The sequence below is a fragment of the Triturus cristatus genome, chromosome 2_2 (genome assembly GCF_964204655.1).
Source record: "Triturus cristatus chromosome 2_2, aTriCri1.1, whole genome shotgun sequence".
NCBI classification, from domain to species: domain Eukaryota; kingdom Metazoa; phylum Chordata; class Amphibia; order Caudata; family Salamandridae; genus Triturus; species Triturus cristatus.
In genome coordinates, this window is record NC_140582.1 from 624,738,653 (window position 1) to 624,761,374 (window position 22,722).

The following is a 22,722-nucleotide window of genomic DNA, read 5'->3' on the forward strand; positions in this document are numbered from 1 at the left end:
CCTGTGAGGTGCGCTGGGGTGAAGTCACCATAATTAACCAATACATGGTTGAAAATGTAAAAGCAGAGTCTGAGACAGGAAAGCAATGGCTCCTTAAAAGGTAAGCGCGAGGTATCTCAAATAAGGCTACATCCTAAAACAAGCCTCCGATTATTAGCCTCCTGTTTGGTTTTATTACAAAGCCTAATGAAAGTTGGATGATTGCCTGACACGAAGTTTGGAAGTGGAAGTGAAATAGCTTCTTTGAGTCAGACGACATTCTGTGGCATCACATTCAGGAAAATATAGAGTATTTTGTCTTCAACATTGAGTCTGGGGAAGGGAGCAACATTGCACTGTATCGCGTCTATAACCAATTATATAAACACGGGAGAGAGTGGTTTCAGATGGCTGTGTAAAGGAAAACGAGCTATAGGAGGAGAAGTAAAAGAAACTGTGCAAAATTAAATATGCTGCATACATCAATATAATTTACTCTCCCTAACATGCCTACTTTGTGACCCTTAGCAGACATGCCAGCCCTCCCGATTCAGGCGGGAGACTACCGATTTAAAGGCTAGTCTCCCGCCTCCCGATTCAAGCTCCAGAAACCCGATTCCTCAGGGTTTCAGCTGACAGGGCTTGGTATTGTGTAACGTGCTAATTCTTCCAGCAATAGTGGCGATGCAGGGGCTCTAGGAGGGGTGAAAATCCAACAAAGCCCCATTAACAAGGGAATGGTCTTTTAAAGACCTATGAAGTACTGGGGGGCGGCTGTGTGGGTGCCCGGGATATTGTTTCAGCCCGAGGTGCCACACACGAGGGAGGGGGGGGGGGGGGGGGTTGGTGTATGCGCTGCCAGCAACCTGCCAGGCCAGTGCACAACACTTTGATGTTTCACTGGATCGATCGAGCGCCATGAAGTCTAACAAATCACAGCATGTGGTTACGAACAGAGCAATTGGCTTTTAACTGCTAATTCCTCACTAACGTAACCAGCTCTATTGTACAGCGCTCTGACACCTTTGGGTAATGTACGCGCTTTATAAAAATGCACTAAATAAATTAAATAAATAAATAAATTAAATGGTGACATAGATCACATAGATTGTATTAGTAACTTCTGCTTTCAAATCGGCTTTGTGTTGTTGCTGCTACTGCAAAGTGACGTACACAAGTTTCATCAATGGAGAGCTGGTCTCTTCCAGCCCAAAGAGCCTGCACGGATGCCTGTTGCACGAAGCAGCCCCAAGAGCTGTGGGTCGCTTGGGAGGGATGTCAGAATGTGACGTAGCAGAGGACAGGAATCATGACTTGCCTCTTCAGCACTTAGGTGGGGCAGGGGGGCTAAGGCTCGGCTGGACAGGGAGCGCTGATTAGGTTATTATATTGATCGAAGATATTTCCCAAAAATAATTAAACAAGATGTCGGCTGTCGACATCTCTCGTGCCCCGCTGTATTTATATAGTACGGCTCATACCGGAGATGCTGGTGTGCTTCGAGGACGGGGCCAGCGCTGTGCATAGTGATGATGTGAGGCGCTGTGAAGTGGTGCTGTGTGGCACTCTGACAGCGCTCCAGCACAGCAAAAAAAAAACGTTTGAAAGCCTGCTAGCTCACCGGCACAGCGACACCAAATGCTAATGCGGGAAGATTGAGGAAAAGTCATCGTTTGCGCTGTTCAACGTGTGTGTAGGATTGATGTCGCATTTCCGACTTTGCTCTGATGTTTCACTGGATCGATCGGCTGTAAGTTAAGAGGCGAACAGCGAGCCAGAGCCACTGTATTCAAAACACTTCCTTATCTAAGATATCAACCATAAACCACTGGGTCTCTGGGCAGATTTGACATGCCTGAGGCCAGGCGCCAGAAGAATCAAGGGGGAATGGGAGGGGGTGTAACGCAGGCTACAGCATGAACAAGACTAAATACACAGACGTGCTAAAAACAAAAGTTACGTTGCAAAAGTGAGAAGCCGGCCGTGCACATGTGCGGACTTGGGGAAACCGACTCGTTTACGATGCACGGACACTTCCTTCCCAACGTGGGCAGAGAGAAAACAGAATATTTACCGATCGTGCAGGAAATCTATTCAGGTGAGCGGCAGAGGGAGCCGAGAGCAGGGGGAGAAGACAAGCACACCACTGCCTTTCTCCGAGGCGAAGCTGAAATGCCTCGGAGAAACGCTGCGTCCTTTTCGGATTCGGGGGCGTGTTTTGCTGTTATCTCCTCCTTGAGACTTCTTGCAAAAAACACGCCCCCCATCCGAAAAGGACGGGGCCTGATCTGAATGACTGACCTCTTCTCCAATGGCTGGCCAGCATTCAAGAGGCCAGCCAATGGAGAACAGGGAAGAAGAGGGGCGGGTTCAAGCCCCTCTTCTCCAAGTCATTAAATCTCTCGACTTCCGGTTCTGCCTTCGGCAGACCGGATGGTCCCGAGACCTAAAAAGGAAGCTTTAATGCATTCAAAGGTGGCAATTGGGGACCTTTTGTTTCTGAGGCAATACTCCTTCCTACGTTGTTTTAGATATCAGTCTTCCCTTAGGAAAGACAAACCCGCAGGAACAGGTGAGTCTATATTCCACTGTGACTGCACCTTGAGCCAGCATTCTATAGTGTACAGTAGATCTAGATTATGTGACTCCCTGTGTTAGGCTATTTCCGTGTGATGGGCAATTGAAGACATGACACTGTGCAGCATACTCCTGAGGTTGGAGCTTGGTAATTTAAGTCCTGGAAGGATAGATTTAAACCCATCTTTTTATGCGTATGCTTTTTATCAACCAATTACAAGTATTGTTGATTACTGTAGCCTTTACTGTTAACTGTATAAAGACAGATCCTCTTATGAGGACAACAATTTATTCACGTAACAATAATACTTGAAGTCTACTGTGTGGCTTCCCCAAAGTATGTAATATATAAATACACTAAAAAAACAATAAATAAGCAATCTAAAATGTTTGAATCAGATTCTGGTTGCTACTTCAGGATGTAGCATGAGTGAATGCACTCCAACCTGTACTAGAAATTAGCTTCTTCCTAAAAATAATGTATAATCCCTTATGATTTTCTAGAAAGTCAAAAACATTTGCACACTTAGAGAGCTAGTGCTCTACGGACAACGATCTATAAATATATGCACAGGTAAACCGCCAAAACTTCCCATCATGGATGCATGTATTCCCATTCACTACTTTACAAGGGCAAGCACTAACTGACTCCAGGCACCTACACTTCTTTTATTGGAAAGGGGGCATGCCCGAACTTTTCAGCACAGCTAAAATACCTCAACAGAAGGAGTACCACTTCCCAGTAGCAGCATGTACACTTAACAAAATTATCACCTGGTCTTCTACCTTTTATGCAATCACTGACTGTCACATTTTGACACAAAGACCCTACATGGTTCCCAATTTTATCAATACCAAGTTCGATTGATAGTGGATCGGCTCAGTTTATATAGTGTAAATTTGTTTGTGTGTTTTTGTGCATCATTGCTGGGTGCAAATCTTAGAAATAGCTTGGCGGTGGGGGGGGTCGCTGACTTAAAGTTGTGATTCAGAGGAGAAGTCAAAAGATTAAGAAGCACTGGTCTAGCCTTCATTTACTTTGCAACTTCGTGAACTTAAGATTGACATTTATTTTACAAGCTTACAACACAAGATTTACACTTTCACTATTAAACAAGATAAAACCACGTGACAATCGAAGTGAAAAATGCATAATTGACAACACAATAATTGGAATGGACCCCCCCACACCCCCCCTCAAGCAAGTTTAATCTACTCATTTACAAACACAACCCGGCCTTCACAGTAAAAACTATCCCCTACATTGTCAAGTAGTAGTTCTAGTGACATTTGACAGTGTGAAGTCTTGGACAAATTGTCCATGCTACTGTCAGAAAATGTTTTACCATTCTTGCGATAGAGATATCCTGATCAGAAAGCAGCAGGAGCATCACTATTGCAGTATCTCTAACCTCCTCCAATCTTCCCTGGCACAATAAAATGCTCTTTACTCTATTAGATTTACACTGGGGGCAAAATATGAGAAACGGTTTTGAGGTACAATTCCACACATCCCCAGAAACCAAGTTCCATCTTTACATGTTTTAGTTAATGTATCAGACTTACACCTTGACCATGCAAACAGCCATTGCCACTGCATTCACAATCTCCTGATAATGTGGTTGTTGCTTGCTATACACAGTATCAATACCCAAGAAATGTACGTTTTTTCAGCTCATACTGTGAAATATATTTTCTATGATAGAGCTGCTGTGTCTGCAGTGTGGTTAAAATCACTGCTTTACTCTTAAGTGGACGCCTGCCTGATATAAGCAGCAGATCGCTCATGTTGAAAAGACAAAGGTCCCGTGAAAGTGAAAAACATTGGTTTCACATGGACCGAGCTGCTGCCTGTAGATCTCTTTGGAACCTGGCCTGGCTCTCCAGACATACGCAGCCCTGAAGTGCATACATTGCCATCCCGACAGGGACAGTTCTCGACATCTGGGATAAGATCACGATCCCTACGTGCCTACTTCTTTACCATCTCCCAACACCCCAGTGGCTCGTAATCCTAGCTTTCCTCAAGCTTTGCAGCCACAATCATTCTAAGCTTGGGGGGAGGGCGAATGTCGCATGATCCAAGATCTTTTTGAGGGGGACACGCTCAAAACTTTAGATCACAGATACGTCCAGCCTGCAATATCATCAACTTCGGAACTGGTTACTTACGCCAACATATATACAGGGGCAACAAGGCCACTCACCCCCTTTGAGATGCTGGTGCGCTTTGACTGCACGCATCACTTGATTTTCCGCACATATCAGGTTTTACAGCACTCTTCCCCCCATTCGCCCCCATGCTTACCAAAGGCACTGGCACACAGACTCCGCAGAGGAAATCCCTCGGGAACACTGGGAACGATGGCGCGATATCCCTAAGATACACAGGAGAATCCCGCAATGCGAATCTGCTTATAAACTCATGATGCGCTGGTGATATACACGGACACGGTTACAGAAAATGTTCCTGGCCGCTTCCACTCACTGCTGGTGTTACCAGTCAGCGGTGGGCGATTTTATTAATGTTTGGTGGCCCTGCCCACTACTTACTATATTCTGGAAGGAAGTTCTGAGCCACATCAAAGACACTGTAGGCTTCCCCGAGCCAGGCTCACCCACATTGATTCTCCCGGGCATCAGTCCCCAACAGCTCACAGCCATGACTCACACCGATTGGCGCCTCATTGCACACATGCTGGGGGCGGCCAAACAAGTCTTTGCTCTCCACTGGAAGAAACCTTCCACCCCACCTATCTCCTCTTGGTTCACACACCTCTGGCATGCCATGGCGATGGAGCTCCTAACATGCTGCATTACATATACCGAACCCAAATTCACTCATACCTGGCAACCATTGATTGACCACTTCTCTAAATTAGAGTACTCTCGTTACACCCCTCTCCAAGTTTGTGCCCTCCAGCTCTTTGAAGGTGCTCTCCAGCCTCGCGATAAGGGAACCTTATTGTGCAAAGCCCAACCCCGCAAGAGAAGTGAGTGACGAGGTATCCCCCTAGCTCCCGCACTGGACCTTTTGAAACCTTTTCCCAGGGCCTCCCACCCTTCCCTTTCCCCTCTTCCCTCCTCCCCTCCCCTCCTACCTCTATCGAACTTCTATCTCTTGTCCACCTTCTCCTTTCTCCTCTCACCCCTGGATCTTAGTCTCCCTCTTCCCAGCCCTGAGCAGACCTCCTGGGCATCCTCCCTGGTATTCCACCCCACCCCCCCCTTTCCACTTACCAGTTATTATGTTACATGAAGCACAATTTTTGTTTGCACCCACCGCTATGGACATTATTGCTTGTGTATCGAGGTTTAGCCCCTGCGAGGCTAGGCATCTGCTTATCAACTTACCAACTGCTATTGTTAATCTTTTTGTATGACATTCTGCAGTGCACTATTAGCATCTATTTGTCATATGCCTTGCACAGCGATGAGTGTTTGTCTTCCTAACTTTTAACAAAAAGACTTGTCACAAAGGTCCAGTGTTTAATGTATTTCACTATTTGCCAGTTTGCAGTACCACATTAAGGATCAGGGAAGGGCTCTGCCTGCAGTTAAGTTAATATTTGTGTGCATATGTTAATGCTGCTCAAACTTGTATTTATGGTTCATTAATTGAAAGCCTTTATTATTAGGGTGAGCGCTCTCAGTAAATGTAAGTTTTGACTGCACTACTGACAGTGGTTCGAGTATAAAAATGTGTACACATAGTTTCAAAGTTTAGCAATATGAGGCTATGCAAAATGCTCCCAGAATGCGCTGATTAGATGCAAATATTTGCAGAAGCTTGAAAGCAAAATTAAAGATTCTTTGCTTTCAATATAAAATGTTCCTAAAAGCTGAAAGTAGGAAAAAAACATTTTTGCTAAACTACTGTAAAATGTTAGGTACCATTTCTTTGCAGCATCATTTAGTAAAATGTGTTGATGCATGCTAGTATTTTCCCAAAATATTCATATTAGAAAATCAGTGTAACCAGTTTCAAAATAAGATTTTGGGAAACATCAAAATAAATAAGCATTGGAAAAGCCAGTAGGTCTGAAATATTGGTCAGCTTTTTAGTTTTGGCAATGCGTGACTTTGTTTTGGCATGGTTTTTGTAAAACCATATTGATGTGAGAGCTGCCGGACCCTCAACATTATAACAAACATTGGCAAAAGCAAAACAAATGTTGGTCTAAAAAAAATAACACTGCCACATTAGTTACTGGCACTGAACAAAACTACTTTGTGTGCCGATATGCTCCTTGTGAAAGAGCAGAATGCGGTAACTCACTGTGAAGCCAACCGATAAAGAGAGAGAGCGAATTTTAATAAACACAAATGGTCATGGTTAACGCCAGACCAAATTAGGGGCATAATTATTAAGCAAAGTCTCAAAAGTGCACCCGTGGTATATGTCCTTGCATTAATGGCAGCTATATGGCTTTCGTGAATTCACAAGAATTTACAGCAGTAGCGCAAGAAATAGTACTCCTAGAAAATATTTGTGAACTGCATTTTAGCATGAGCAAATATGCATGTATATATTTACTCATGCGAAAACCTGAGTGCAAGTTTATTTTCCCTCCAACCACTTTTTTCCGAACTCTGGAAGAAGGTTTACGGCTGCCATTGTCAGGAGTAACTTTCCAACATTTCTCAGTATTGGAAAAGATTAGAGAAAGTTGTTGAAAACCCTTAAAACATGCAAGTTAGTAGGTTTGCACAGACTCAAAAGGACATTCCAACCCTGGAACTATTGTTTACCACTACCTTCAGTCCCAGTATGTAGATCTGCGGAAACGTAGCAACATAAAGGGATTGCTAGTATTCAAACACTAATATGGTATGAGCCCTGGCATAATCAGAGAGGCTATATAAGAGCTCTAATATAATGAGATTGCTGCCATAATTTGTCGCCGCACAACATGGCACAAAGAGACAAGTGGATTTGTTACAAGACAAGTAGATTTATGAAGCAACCTGCCCCATGGACAAGTAGACACCCCTGTTTCAATGATAAAACGTTGTCAATCTGAAGAGACAAAGTACTGCCATGCTCATTGGCACACAAAACAACCTCATTTATAGCTGCTTCTGCCTTTGTACTGCTGGCTGCCTATGTGTTTTCCCACGTAAGGTGTTAGCTACCGATACGCCCAGATAGGGCAAAGCCTCAACTTCCTCCCAGTAGCTACTACACAGTATAAACGTGTGTGTCAGAACTCACGTGCTCAAGATATCTACGGGTCCTCAGATTCCCCAACAGAGAGGAACACAACCACACAGAAGCGGGGGCACTCCCTCCAACTGGAAACTCACACGAACGGGCGGGCTGCTGACACTACCTAGACCTCTGTCTATTTCCTTTCGTATCCTTTTAGTTTCCTTTCCTTTCTTCCTATTATATAGTCTTATCTCGCATAGTCCCCCACCGGCCATCGGATGTGGGTAGTGTATTCTGTTTAACCTTGACATAAAATCAATAAAAGATTTAAACAATAAACTTGGGTGTCTTCCTTCATCATTAGTTCTATTATACAAATATCACTTCTGACCTAGCAAGGTTTATTCCAAAGTAATATCCAACATCTTTTGCTGAGCTTAAACAGCCTTTACTCTCACACCAAACAGCACAGGTTCGTCAGCAGAAAAGAAGGCGGTATACCAGAGTATCTTTGAATTATGGGAACATCTGGGGCATGTGACTACAGCAGATGCGCATTAGAGACAATAAATGATAATCTCTATATAAGAAATGGATTCCCTTCTCACCTCCAGATTTAAACCATGTGATGTTCCTAGTTGTTTAATAAAAAAAAAGCCAATGTTTAATCACAGCATACTAGTTATATAATCAAGCAACAAAAGGACATACTCGAAACTGATCTCTATTATATTTTACCACTACACAGACATCATTAACATGAAACAAACTTCAAGGAGCTGCTATGCTAATTTCTTTAAATCTGCGAAACGGAAAATCTTGGTTGTCTACTCAATCAAAATGTTTTTTTATCAAGCTTGATCTGTTCCAAATGTACTAACGAGAACAAAATGCACCAGTTTTACACATAATGCCACACAAACGTACAGTAATTGGAACATTGCTAACTGTACCATGAGTGATATAGTTTACATAGGAGGTTATGAACATGAACTTATCTACAGAGGTAACAGTGTGGCTGCTCAGAGAATGGATCAGTTCAATTAAAAAGAAGCGAAATTCAGTATCCCATGTCACTTCACTGGCGTTCAAACTTTCTGTAGACAACTGTTGTGTTAATACATGACTCAATCAGTGCAACATGGGAACCACCATTTTACTGAAATTACCTCGAAAAATGTAAAGGAAATGCGTTTGTAATTGGCATGTGGTAAACCTCAAACTCAATAACGACCATATTTTACTAGATTAGTATTGTTTTCACAGAAGAAATAATCCAATGCTTGTTGGCATGTTATTACTCGTTCTTAATAAACATGTGTGCATCCCACAGTCTGGTATCCTCTAAATCTTGTACAGAAACAGGTACAGTTCTTTTTTCATTACAAAACGTTTGTGTTTGTGTTTTACAGATATGTGGTAATGCTATTAGCATGTGCTAGTTAGGTCTAGCTTACTATACCATGCCTTTGTTGCCTGTTGCAAGACATATTGTCAGCTTACAGTGTGATCAGTGACTGCTTGTTGCTTCATTGCTTACCATTAGTTAGTTGGCTTCATTTTCACTCTCATTGGCTTGCTTCTTATTAGTTAGCTCGTGTGGACTTTACTTCTTCTTCACGCATTTGTCCCTCCTCCGGAGCATGGACACATTAGTTGTGTCCTTCACCCCCTCACTTTTTTAAATTATACTTTTTTCTTTTTGTTTAAGCACTCCACAAGAGTGCATATATTTTACAGCTGGTTTCCTCTTGTGCTGCCCCCTGCCTCCTTCTCTGTCCATGTGCTTCTCCCCACATCCCTCTGTGGTGCGTTCATCCTGGTGTGCTTCTCTGTTCCACTTTCTTTTGCCCATGTGCAATTTCCGCAGTTCCACCTTGTGCACTCTCCTCCATTTGCCGTTCCCTGCCCCAAGTTCCTGTCTCTACTTTTGCTTACCTCCTGCAACATGTGTTGTCTCTATCACACCCAATGTCCCTGTGTTGCTTCTGCCCACCTCATGTTGCTTCCTCTGCCTCCTGTTGCCACCTTGGCCGTTTTGCCACCTTGGTCGTTTTTATTCCGACCCTCAGCTCTGTGTGGCTTCCCCCCACTCGCTTGTGCTACTATTTCCTTTCTTTTTATCAATCCAACTCAGGCGATAAGAATGTCAAAATAGGTCTGTTTTGTGAAATCCATGCTAGGGCCCTTAGTCTGCACTTCCATGTACTGTCTGTACAGATGTTGACTACCTTGGCTGCATCCTGCCTTGCTTAGCATTAACCCCACGGGTTTGGAGGTGGACAAGGTGCTGGAATTATTTGGATTGTGATGAAGGAGGAGTCATTTTCCTGTGTAGGCACTGAACAGGCCTAAAAAAATGTACTTGCCCACTCACTATGGTGAGCCAGTTTTTATCAGCGCGAGCTAATTTTAGTGCCTATTGGCCCTTACTGGTGAGGGCTCAAGATGTAAAAGAACAGGTGTTCTGTTCATTCTGAAAGTGAATGAGCAATGAAGATGCATTTAAATCTTGTTTTTATCTTATCATATTTGCTGTGCGTTCAAAGACAGAGGTCAAATAATAGCTTATATCTTCTTACAAACTGCTGCTTATTTTATCCTGGAGATTGGGGTCTACTTTTCTTTCTCTGACTACAAAGTTCAAAGAGCTTGTAAAGTCAACTTTCTGACTGAGTACATGGGCTGTGAAATGAAAGGCTGGAGGAGATCAGTTTTTTCCCCCAACACAAACATTTAACTACCATTGTAAATGAGCTGTACAAATATTTCAAAATATATCATTAGTTAGGAAAGCACATTAAAAAAAATGTTTTAATAGGATCACAAACAAATGAAACTGCTTCACTTGGTGATGTGCAAATAATAAATATTTTCTGAAACCAGATTTCTACACATTGTTTATACGCTATAAAGTTTTATCAGTAAAACTGCATGTCAATGGGAAATATTGCGACCATTTCAATGGAAAATGTACTACCTGTAAATGACAGTGCACTATTACATCATACTTTTGTAGTATATCACTGACATCGTGCTCCAAATTTCACAACCAGCTATATACCTGTGAGAGATTGCAGGACGGACGTACCCATAGAACACCCGGGGAGGGTTCATTTCGTAGTCCACGCAATCCTCCCGGTCTTACAGGACAACAGGACTGCCAAAGACTACATTACCCATATCAACCCCCTGTCTCTCCGCAGAAGGAGATCCGGGAGCCGTCGGAAGTAGGCGGGGCCAACCCAGGAAGTTGTCTCCCAGAGCCAATGAAAGAGGGCGGTAGTAGAGAGCAGGGGTGGCAGAACAGCGATAGAGAAGACGAAGAACAACCCGAAGAACAAGAAAGAGAAAGCGGACCCGGTACGGCGGCGGCGGAAGGCGGAGACGAACACCAGGACGCGTGGAGAGAAGGCGGCGACGTCGGAGATCCGGAAGAGCAGTGGTGCGAGGAGTGGTGGTGTCCGACGGAGGATGCTGGAGAGCGGCCGCAACTCTGGAGAGTTGCGGCGGAGCCTGTGAGTACAACCGTCCCCAGGGATTCAGGGGGGGAGAGGAGAGAGGGAGGGGAGGTAAAAGAAAGTGCCTGCCCCGTAGGACCCATAGATATTTCTCCTTAGCCTCTTATTGAGCAGAACGTGCCTTGGCCATAAAGACGACCGTTCTCAGCGTGACCCTAAAAACCTCTCTTGGTCTGCATATCAAACCTGCCCTCCCACAAGTGGTGTCAGAAGTCGGATTGAAAGGCAAAATGGAGGCTGCCCTAGCCAAGATGGCGGAAAACCAGGAACATCTAGGGAAAGTAATAGAACGCTTCCTGACTGTGGTAGAAGAGGACCGCGGCAAGTTACAACAAGTACTTACGGGTCAAAACCAGACACATGGGGCAGCTATGGATAAAATCACCGAGGTGCTCGGACACCAGAGGGGCCCTACTACCCTTCCCTCTGTGGTTCTACAACGCTATGTAGCAGGAGAAGATCCGGATTATTTCTTTACTAATTTTGAACGAATGGCTACTGCAGCCTCCTGGCCAGTCGACAAGTGGGGCCAATACCTGGGTCCCCTCCTATCAGGATACCTACAGGCTGCATATCAGGCTGCGACGGTACAGGGGGTGGTTCCCTACTCGGACATCAAACGCTGTATTATGGAACGGCTGGGAGTGGATGATGAGACGTATCGGCGGAAGCTAAGACAAATGAGGGAGGGACCGCAAGAAACCCCTCGAGCCTTGTATTTCAGGGTGAAAGATATGGCTGATCGGTGGTTAAAACCAGCCACCACAAATAAGGAGGAGATCATGGCAAAAATGGCAAAAATATACTTGGAACAATTTTTGTCCTCTCTTCACCCTCCTATCCAAAAGTGGGTACGACAACAGGCCAACCTCACACTCGAAACAGCAGTAGAAATCGCTAGCGCCTTTAACAGGGCTCAGGAGGTACAGAAGGGTCGCGAGGAAGCTACCGGGAAACCTGCAGCTCATGGGGCACAACGTCCTCTGCGTCCTCCGTTGATAAAGAGACCGGACCCCATAGCCATCATTCCTGGAGGAGTAGCCCCTCGAGCTCCACCAATAGGGACCCAGTGTTTTCAGTGTGGAGGGATGGGACACATCGCCCGATTTTGGCCCCTGAAAGAGGAACCAATGGAAATAGGGATGGCGCGAAATTATTACTGCTCTCCCTTGGAAAAAGAAAAAGCCCCCTATCGATGTAATGTCTCCGTGAATGGCAAATCAATGACTGCACTAGCTGATACTGGGTGCTTACACAGTGTAATACGTCCTCAAGAACTGGGGGACCGACTTGGCCCCATTGACGGAGCTGTCTCCATTCGGTGTGTTCATGGAGATACCAAGCCATATCCCACAGCTAGAGTACAAATTCAACACCCACACGACTCAGGAACAACCCTTACTGTAGGGTTGATACCACGCTTGCCAGAGCAAGCAATACTCGGTAATGATTATCCTAAATTGTCCCAGTTATTGCACGAGACCAGTTCCCGAGAGGACGATTGGTGGTCCTCCGCTCCCTTCTCTCAAGACACAGATAAAGAGTGGCCCCCTGCCAAAGAGAGGAAAAGTAGAAAACAACGGAGAGTCGAAAAATCCAGGAGCCCCGTAGCATTACCCGTCCTTCTGGAGGAAAATCCATGGGAAGCCGATAGAAATTTCCATGCTGCCCAGCAAGAAGATCCCGTATTACAGGAAGCATGGAACCAAGCCTTAGACCAAGAAGATCCACAACATGTAGGTCCTTACTTCTTTAAGAAACAGGGTTTGCTATACAGAAAGGGATCCCCCAACCAGAAAGCCCAGTTGTTGATTCCAGGTCCATTCAAAGACAAAGTACTATTTCTTGCCCACAGTCACTTGTTAGGGGGTCATTTTGGGGCTGAGAAAACGGAGAAAATGATAACGGAGCAATTCTATTGGCCAGGTATCTACCAGCAGGTAAAAAAAATATTGTAGGGAATGTACAGTGTGTCAAAAGAACAGTAGATACCATCCTCCCAGAGCCCCGCTTCAACCTCTCCCTATAATAGACGAGCCCTTCCGTCGCGTCGGCATGGACATCATAGGTCCCTTGTTACCCTCTCGTAGTGGTTGTCGATATGTTCTGGTCATAGTAGACTATGCCACTCGATTCCCAGAGGCCATACCCTTACGTCGACCCGATGCCGCTAATATCTCAAAAGCCATGATCACAGTTTTCACAAGGGTGGGTTTCCCCAAAGAAATATTGACCGACCAAGGGACCCCTTTTGTATCCCGCTTAATGAGACAGGTCTGTTCCCAGCTGGGGGTCAAACAGATTAGAACAGCGGCATACCATCCACAAACCGACGGTTTAGTGGAAAGGTACAATGCCACCATTAAGACCACACTTAAGAAGCTGTTAGCACTTGAAACCCGGAAATGGGAAGACATGTTACCTCTGGCCTTATTCGCCATTCGGTGCAAGGAACAGAAAAGCACCGGCTATTCCCCCTTTGAGTTGCTGTACGGCCATAAACCCCGTACCTTCCTAGACATGGCCCAAGAAGGGTGGGAGCGAGAAAAAGACAATTCTAAACCCCTTCCCGAATATGTAGCCGCATTACGTACTCACTTAAGTCAGATTAGGGCTATAGTTCGGAACAACTTGGAAGACGCCCAGAGGTCACAAAAAACCCAGTACGATAAGAGAACCAAAGCCAGGACATTCCAAGTGGGTGACTTAGTGTTACTCATGATGGCCTCCTCGGATCAGAAAATGTTAGGACAATGGCAGGGTCCCTACCGAATAGTAGACCAGGTAACCCCTGTAACCTACCGTCTTGAACTTGATCCCGCTAAACATACGACCCAAATATACCATATTAATGTCCTAAAGAAATGGGAGGGTCCCTTGCCCGTCTCGATGTGTACAATGGGTGAACAGCCTCCCTTATTCGACCAATGCATCAATCCCGACCTGCCTCTTACTTTGCGTAATGACCTTTCACGAGTCTTACAACTCCTGAAAGAGACCTTCTCTAACACTCCTGGCCAAACTACCCTTATCGAAGATACCCTGAAAACTCCCCAAGGAAAGCGGGTTCGCTTGAAACCATATCGCATTCCCGAGGCCCGACGTCAAGTCATAAAAGAAGAGGTTCAAAAGATGCTACAAATGGACATCATTGAACCTTCCATAAGTGAATGGAATTCACCCATTGTCCTCGTACCGAAACCGGACGGATCGGTACGGTTTTGCATCGACTTAAGAGAAGTCAACAAAATATCGGAGTATGATACCTACCCCCTGCCACGAGTCGATGAGATGGTGGAACGAATCGGGAAAGCAAAATATATCAGCACTTTGGATTTGTGCAAAGGCTATTGGCAGGTTCCCCTGAGAAAACAGGATAGGGAGAAAACGGCGTTTTCCACCCCGGAAGGATTGTATCAATTCAAGGTTTTACCCTTTGGCCTTCATGGGGCACCAGCAACTTTTCAAAGAGCAATGAATATAACCTTACAGCCCCATGGGTCCTATGCAGGTGCCTACATAGATGATATAATTATATATAGCGACTCGTGGGAACTACACCTATCACATCTTTTCCAAGTCATCCAAACCTTAGGACAATACGGTCTTAAAATTAATCCTGCCAAAAGCCATCTTGCCGCCCAGACCGTTCAGTATCTGGGATATCTACTGGGAGAGGGGGTTATTAGACCACAATCGTCTAAATTAGCGGCAATCTCTCAAATATCCCTACCCAAAACTAAGAAAGATCTCCGAGCATTCCTAGGGTTATTGGGATATTATCGCCGATTTATACCTCAGTTTTCCCACCTGGCAGCCCCTTTAACAAATTTGCTCCAGAAAAACGTCAAAACCGAAGAGATATTACGGAATCCCCCTTCAGATGTTTTAAGGGCCTTCCATGCCTTAAAAACCACCCTTACCTCCGACACCGTTTTGATCAGTCCGGATTACTCGCTTCCCTTCATCCTTCAAACCGATGCTTCGGACCAGGGATTGGGGGCTGTATTGTCCCAAGAGACCCCACAAGGAGAAAAGCCCATTCTGTACCTTAGCCGAAAACTCTTCCCAAGAGAAAAAAATTACGCTACGATCGAAAAAGAAGCCCTGGCCATCAAATGGGCCATAGATTCTTTACACTATTATCTAGATGGTCGCGAATTCACCTTGTATACCGACCACGCCCCCCTTGAATGGTTAGCCCGGAACAAGGGCCACAACGAAAGAGTCCTTAGGTGGTTCCTGTCCCTTCAACCCTACCGATTCCACACCAAGCACCGAAAAGGAAGCGAACATGGAAACGTTGACTTTTTATCCAGATTTCCCCAAGAACAATCTCTTAGTAGAAGGACAGCAAGGGAAAGGGGATGTGAGAGATTGCAGGACGGACGTACCCATAGAACACCCGGGGAGGGTTCATTTCATAGTCCACGCCATCCTCCCGGTCTTACAGGACAACGGGACTGCCAAAGACTACATTACCCATATCAACCCCCTGTCTCTCCACAGAAGGAGATCCGGGAGCCGTCGGAAGTAGGCGGGGCCGATCCAGGAAGTTGTCTCCCAGAGCCAATGAAAGAGGGCGGTAGTAGAGAGCAGGGGTGGCAGAACAGCGATAGAGAAGACGAAGAACAACCCGAAGAACAAGAGAGAGAAAGCGGACCCGGTATGGCGTCGGCGGAAGGCGGAGACGAACACCAAGACGCGTGGAGAGTAGGCGGCGACGTCGGAGATCCGGAAGAGCAGTGGTGCGAGGAGTGGTGGTGTCCGAAGGAGGATGCTGGAGAGCGGCCGCAACTCTGGAGAGTTGCAGCGGAGCCTGTGAGTACAACCGTCCCCAGGGATTCAGGGGGGGAGAGGAGAGAGGGAGGGGAGGTAATGAAAGTGCCTGCCCCGTAGGACCCATAGATATTTCTCCTTAGCCTCTTATTGAACAGAACGTGCCTTGGCCATAAAGACGACCGTTCTCAGCGTGACCCTAAAAACCTCTCTTGGTGTTACCAATTCCCCTGAGAAGAAAGTATTCTCTTAACTATCAGACCGTATAAGGTCACAGTTGGTTTTTGGTTGTTTTCTTTTCGTGTATGCACGCTCGTGTCCTGCGCGCCCCTAAAGGACAAGAGAAATCCCATAGAAAACTTTCGGGTGTGGTGACGGTTAGACTAAAACTACCCAAAAGAACATAAACAAACACAGAACTGACGGCTCTTTTTTTTTCTCTTTCCTCCTATGAGCCTCCGGGGAGACCCCAATACTAGCGACGCAGAAGAGTCCCACCCTGCGGGTTCAACATCACCTTTGGGTCCAGCTCAGGGAGCAGCAGGCGGAGAACCAAAAGGAACTGTTTATTCACTACCTCGTATTGCCACTAAAGAAAATAAAACTACCTCATTTAGAAAATATATACAGCCTCCTCGTCTGCATATCAAACCTGCCCTCCCACAATACCACACCCTAAAAATCTGTTATTTATAGTGACACGATACTGCACGATTGTTTTGTGTCTTAAATGCTGATTCCCAAAGAGCTTATATAACTGAGTTTATTTTTCTTTCCATTCTCCCCAAACTGATATTCCGGGTGCTTTACTGCATCTCACCCACCTTTTGCTCTGTAGAAGTGGTCGAGCAAACAAATTAGCAGGAAGAGCAATGTCAATGGTCGGCTCGGTCTCCGAGAGCACATGCACAAGCAGAGCCTTAAAAATATTTGCCATTTAAATCATACACCAAAGATGTGAAAATAGGATACGGTGTCTTCAAAATGTATTAAAGATTTATTTCTTTAACACTCTGAAGTGTTTAATCTTAGCACACCAGATTACTGCATTGAAAGTATTTATTAAAAGTGAGTTTAAAATTTGAACTGAGAAACATTCCTACCCCCGCCCTGATGACAATGCTATCATTGAACTAAGAGGCAAGTCAGGGATCATGTGTACCCTTTATGTGGGCTACATTCTTCTTATACATGAAGCAAAAGTATAGTCTATTGAAGCCAACAAGAGTTTTTGAGTACAGCAGACCTGCTTAACTAACGTATTTGAAGGTGGTCTCATTTGTGATCATGAAAAAATATGGCTCGTTGAAATAAAATATTTGCCTAGGATCCCACTATTTGAGACAAGTTTATGAGCCAAGAGCATTACTGTTAGGTAACTTAGATTATTCAAGTCACTAGACCTGCAGCTCTGGTAACATGTTCATCATTTTTCAATACCTGCGAGCATTCTGCAATACTTACTTCCTGTGCTAGAGTATGAAAGAATGGCAAGCCACGGATCCCTCATGATTGCAGATACAACCTTGTTAGACCTGGCACCATTGGCGTGGGTCACCCTTCCATTTTTGTCTGTGCCTCAATGTATTTTTGTGCTGGTGTTAGCTGCTCAGGGCACTGTGCCACTGCCATCCAGTGCCACAGTGCAAGTGCTCCTTATGGGAAAATGTATTATGTGAATTGACTTCCATGTGTGGCTTATCTGGTTTACTATCAGTCCCTAGTAGAGTGCACCAGGGGTGCCAAGGGCTTGTATATCCAAATGCTGCTAGTGGGCTTGCAGCACTGGTTGTGCCACCCACAGAAGCTGCCGGGTAAAATGTGTCTAAGGTCTGCCATTGCAGAACCTGCATAGTCTGGTACTGTTATGCTGACTGGGCAAGTGTCCCCACTTGCCAGTCCCTAAACCTTCCCCTACCTTCATGTTAGTCACGCCTATGGTAGGCCCTAGGGCAGGATGCATTGTAAGGATAAGGTAGGACATGCCCTGAAGTGTGTGGCATGTCCTAATAGTGAATTACAGCCATTTTTGTTTTTCACTATTGTAAGGCTACCTGCTCTCCATAGGCCAGAATGGGCTGCTGGATTATAACACTCTATAATCCTAGCAGGATCGGGAAGCGTGGTAGAAATTCATGTTTAGTATGCCTGAACTCGGAATAATAAAATACATCTTTTAGCAAAGGTTATTTTAATATCCTGTGTTTGCAAATGCTACTTTTAGAAAGTTAGCCTTTGCGTGCCTAACCATCTCAGTCCGCCTCTGGAGGGGAGGGCTATCTTCTTTGTGTGTTGCGTGAGTGACAGGGCTGGGAAGTTCCAGGAGACAGGCTGGGGCTACCAGGTGGTGAATAGAAAGATTACACCACGACGGGTGGGAGGAGTGCACCTTGACGCTGAATAGGGCAGTACTCTGCCACCACAATGCTGGCTCCACCCCCTGGGGAGCGTCTGATGTCTCTGCCCTGCCTGCTGAAAGAAGAAGCCAGAGTCCCAACAACAAAGTGCTCCTCACTGAAAAGAACTGGACTGGGATTATGCAAAGGCCCCCTGGCCTGTAAAGACAAAAGAAACTTGGTATAAATGTAGGAGCCCTGCTCCTAAGAAATCAGATCCTGATTGAACCACGAAGAAACTCTGCCTGACTAGAAGGACCTGGAAGAAGCTGAAGGAGGAGGAGTAACTTTCCCTGACCTGGGGGATTGGCCTGCAGTTGGTGCCTTGCTGAGAAAAGAGAGAAAAAGACTAAGAAAGAATTTGCACTTTGTTTCAACAATCTCCAAGGGCTTGGAAGAGAGCTTGCCCCCTGAACCGAGTCCCAGGACCATTGGACTCATCTGCCTTCCAAAACTGAGTTGCCTGGACAATTCTTGCTTGTTTCCCGTTGGATTTGGCCCCAGTACGACTCGTACCCCATCCGCCGCGAAGCCGTGTGTTTGCCGCCCGGCACCGTGCATCTACGCTGATCCAAAAGCGTTAGTACGCGCCGTATCCCTCCCGGCCGCATCGCACCTACCTTCCCCGCCGATTCGAGTCGTACAGCCCTGGCTGCCGAACCCTGTACGCTGAAAACAAGCTTCGCTGTCCCACAGGTACGGTCCGTACACTGCTAACGTACTGCACTGTGCCGTGCTCAGAGCCGAGACGCCGCATCGCACCGATCCTCCCCGTACGCTGTACGGCGCCGAGAAGTGTCGCCGCCTATCCGCACCGAAGGTACGGCTCGAACGCCGAACGCCATGGACTCTGCAAGCCGACCCGGGCCATCCGCAACGTATCCCTGAAGGTCCCGTATCAACGCCGCGTCCCGACGCCGCGACCCGACCAGCATCTAAATACGCTGCCGAGCTACGACCCGGACTCATCGACTTCTCCCGCACTGTCCGTCGCGGACCCCACGAACTTAAGGTACTTTGTTCTGTTCGCACCGCAGCGTGCACGCTACGGACCCCGGAGTCCGCAACGATTGTTTGACTCGTACTTTCCTTATTTTTAATGCCAACGAGTCGCACATCCAGGTACAAACCGTACAGAGCCTGAACAGAAGCGTAATTGACTAAAAGAAGCCTATTTTTGTATTTTAAGCCATTCTACAAGAACATTGAACTTTGAAATAATACTGTGGTCATTTCTAAATCGTTATTCTGGTCTTGTGCTAAGCCTTATATAAAGAGAACTATTTTTGATACAACCTTGACTGGTGTCCATTTGTGGTGTGTCATTGTATTACTGTATGTGTTCACAAATGCTTAACTTATGACGCCCTGAGAATAGTCTTGACTGCTTGCGCCACACTACCTAAAGGGTGAGCAGGTGTTATTTGAAAGGGTGATCCCATTATCCTGACTTAGAAGTAAGAGTCCCTGCTTGTCACAAGTGCATACCTGTGTCAACCAGAGATTCCCAATTCTAACATTGGTGGTCAGCGGTGAGGATTTGAATTTGCCTTTGTGATTCATGTACAGTGATTGAGTGAACACCACGTAGTGAGTTCAGACCGATAACGCAGCCACACAGTATTGATTTTTGTTTTGCTGAAGGACCTCCACTTTAAGAAACCATGCCTAGCTCAGTCGATGGAGGCAGACCGGCCTCTATATTCTCTGGGGTTGATGACATAGATTGGGAGGAGAGGGCACTGCTGAAGTGCACAAGTGAAGTCTTGAAAGGATACCTCTCCAAGTACAGAATTAACCAAACTGGATTGAAAAACAAGGAGCAGTACACAAAGGCGCTGAGGGCCTGGTACGAATCCAAGTTCCCAGAGAATGTGCTGGAGGTGATACCCCCAGAAGGTGTTTCTGAGCCTAGCAGAGGCCTGTCGCCAGAGGAGATGGCCGACAGGAGTGCTGCAAGAGCACATGAAGTGGAGATGGCAAAACTTCAAATGGAAATGGAAAGACAAAGACTGGCCATGGAGCATGAGGTAAAAATGAAGGAGTTGGATCTGAAGGCCAAGAGTTTAGACCGCTCTCCCTCTGGTGGCAGCAATTTAACAGAGTCAAGGGTGCACATTCCTAAAGATGTAGTGAAAGAGTATTACAAGCAGGATGATATTGGGCTGTGGATCAGGGCCTATGAAGTAGCCATGTCCTCCCACTGGGTCCCTGAGGGAGATTGGGGAGCGGGGTTGTGGGGAAGGTTCCTGAGTGAGGGGCGGGACACACTGCTGGATCTCCCCTCTGATGTCACCACATCCTATCCACACATGAAGGAAGCTCTGATGACAAGGTATGGGTTAACTCCTCAATTGTACAGGCAGAGATTTAGGGAATGCACCAAGAAACCTGGTACCACTTATGTAGAATATGTGACGTTTTTTTTCCAGAGCGCTAGATGGTTGGGTGAAAGGTAGCAAAGTCAATGATTACCAAGGGCTGTTTGATCTAATTGCATGGGAGCACTTGTCTGATAATTGTTTTCCTGAGCTACGCCAGCACCTGATCGATAACAAGCTGACTAACCCGAGGAAGCTTGCTGAGGAGGCGGACCGCTGGATCAGCACCAGGGTCCACAAGGGTCCCGTGGGAGGCCCCGCCAAAGGTGGTCAGGGTCCCCAGCAGAAGAGTGGGGGGGACAAGGGTAAACAGAGGGAGTTTTACAGAGGGCCCCAAAGTAATTCCCAGGGGAACCAAGGAAAAGGTTCTCAGCCACCCCCACCCCCGTAGCAGACCGGGGCCCCGACAGGTCACCCTGTTCAAAGAGGGCCCCCCAGATGTTACAAGTGTAACAACCTGGGGCACTATTCCATGGATCCCAAGTGCCCCATGTTTGGTAAACCAGCACCCCCTGGTGCTCCACCCCCCAAGCAGGTGGCTAGTGTAGCCTTTGGGAGGGAGGTAGGTGTCCAAGGGGAGGGGGTTCCCGTACAGATGACCCTAGTCTCATTAGGAGACAGTGAGATGGTCGCTGAGGCCCAACTGACCCCCAATACTCAAAAGTATGGGCAGTGGGTGACCATAAATGGCCGAAGGGTGGGGGCTCTTAGAGATACAGGAGCCAGTGTGACTGCTGTCAAGCAACACCTGGTGTCTCAAGAGCAGGTTGTCCCACACGCATTCTGCCGTGTTGTCAACGCCGACAACTCAGAGAGTCAGTGTCCAATGGCTCAGGTTCCCTTTGAGTGGGGGGGGGGGGGGAGTCTCTGGTACTCTGCAAGTGGCTGTGAGAGAGGCCATGCCTGTTGATTGTCTCCTAGGTAATGATTTGGAGAGCTCCCCTTGGGAAAAGGTGGAGAAGACAACTCACCTGCGGATGGTGGGTTTACCTGATTGGGCGTGCGTGACCACCCGGTCGATGGCAGTCAGTAGGGGTGTTGAAGGGACCCTGGAGCCTGAAGGAGAGGCCCAGGAACCGGCCTTAGGGAGAGGGCGCAGGAGGCACGGGAAACCGGCTCCTAAAGTTCCCACGGCCCAGGAGGAAGCAGACCTTGAGGGGGATGCCCTGGAGCCTACCGGGGAACAGATAGCCGAACTGGGGGACCTGCCTGAGCTGACCCATTGGCAGCAAGAAGGAGGCCCCACCAGGGAGGAATTCTGCAGGGAGCAGAAGGAGTGCCCCTCTCTAGTGGGTACGCGGCAGCAGGCTGCAGCCCAGGCCAATGGTGATCAGTCCGGTACTCACTTAATCTACTGGGAGAACGACCTCCTATACTCAGAGCCTAAGGTTGCTGAACCTGGGTCAGCCCGTGCGCTGGTGGTACCCCAGAAGTTCAGAGCCTTCCTACTGGGGCTGGCTCACGACGTTCCGTTAGCAGGGCATTTGGGGCAGGACAAGACCTTCGAAAAGCTTGTCACCCACTTTTATTGGCCTCAAATGCGCAGGAGTTCTGACACTCACTGCAGGACATGCCAGACTTGCCAGGCAAGTGGTAAGAGTGGAAGGAAGCTGAGGGCTCCACTCCAACCTTTCCCTGTGGTCAGTACCCCATTCCAGCGAGTGGGGATTGACATTGTGGGGCCACTGGACCCCAAGACAGCCATGGGCAACAGGTTCATCCTGGTCTTGGTGGACCATGCCACCCGGTACCCTGAAGCCATCCCTCTGAGGACAGTGACGGCCCCCGTGGTGGGACGGGCACTGATGGGAATTTTCTCACGAGTAGGATTCCCTCTAGAGGTGGTGTCTGACAGGGGGACCAATTTCATATCGAAATATATGAAATCCCTGTGGCAAGAGTGTGGTGTGACGTACAAGTTCACCACCCCTTACCAT

The 22,722-nt window shown here is 46.8% G+C and overlaps 1 protein-coding gene across 13 annotated transcripts in view; it reads right to left on the bottom strand.

Annotated features, from left to right (window-relative positions):
* CBR4 (carbonyl reductase 4) overlaps positions 1 to 22,722 on the bottom strand; it is a 276,454-nt gene that overhangs the window by 228,780 nt on the left and 24,952 nt on the right. For 2 of the 13 annotated variants that reach the window (XM_085641804.1, XM_085641800.1), the window contains exon 1: positions 2,054 to 2,182. The exons of the other annotated variants lie outside the window; for them this stretch is intronic. The gene's annotated coding sequence lies outside the window, so the exon portion shown is untranslated. Of the gene's footprint in view, positions 1 to 2,053; positions 2,183 to 22,722 lie in introns of those variants that run through there. 13 annotated transcript variants of the gene reach the window in all.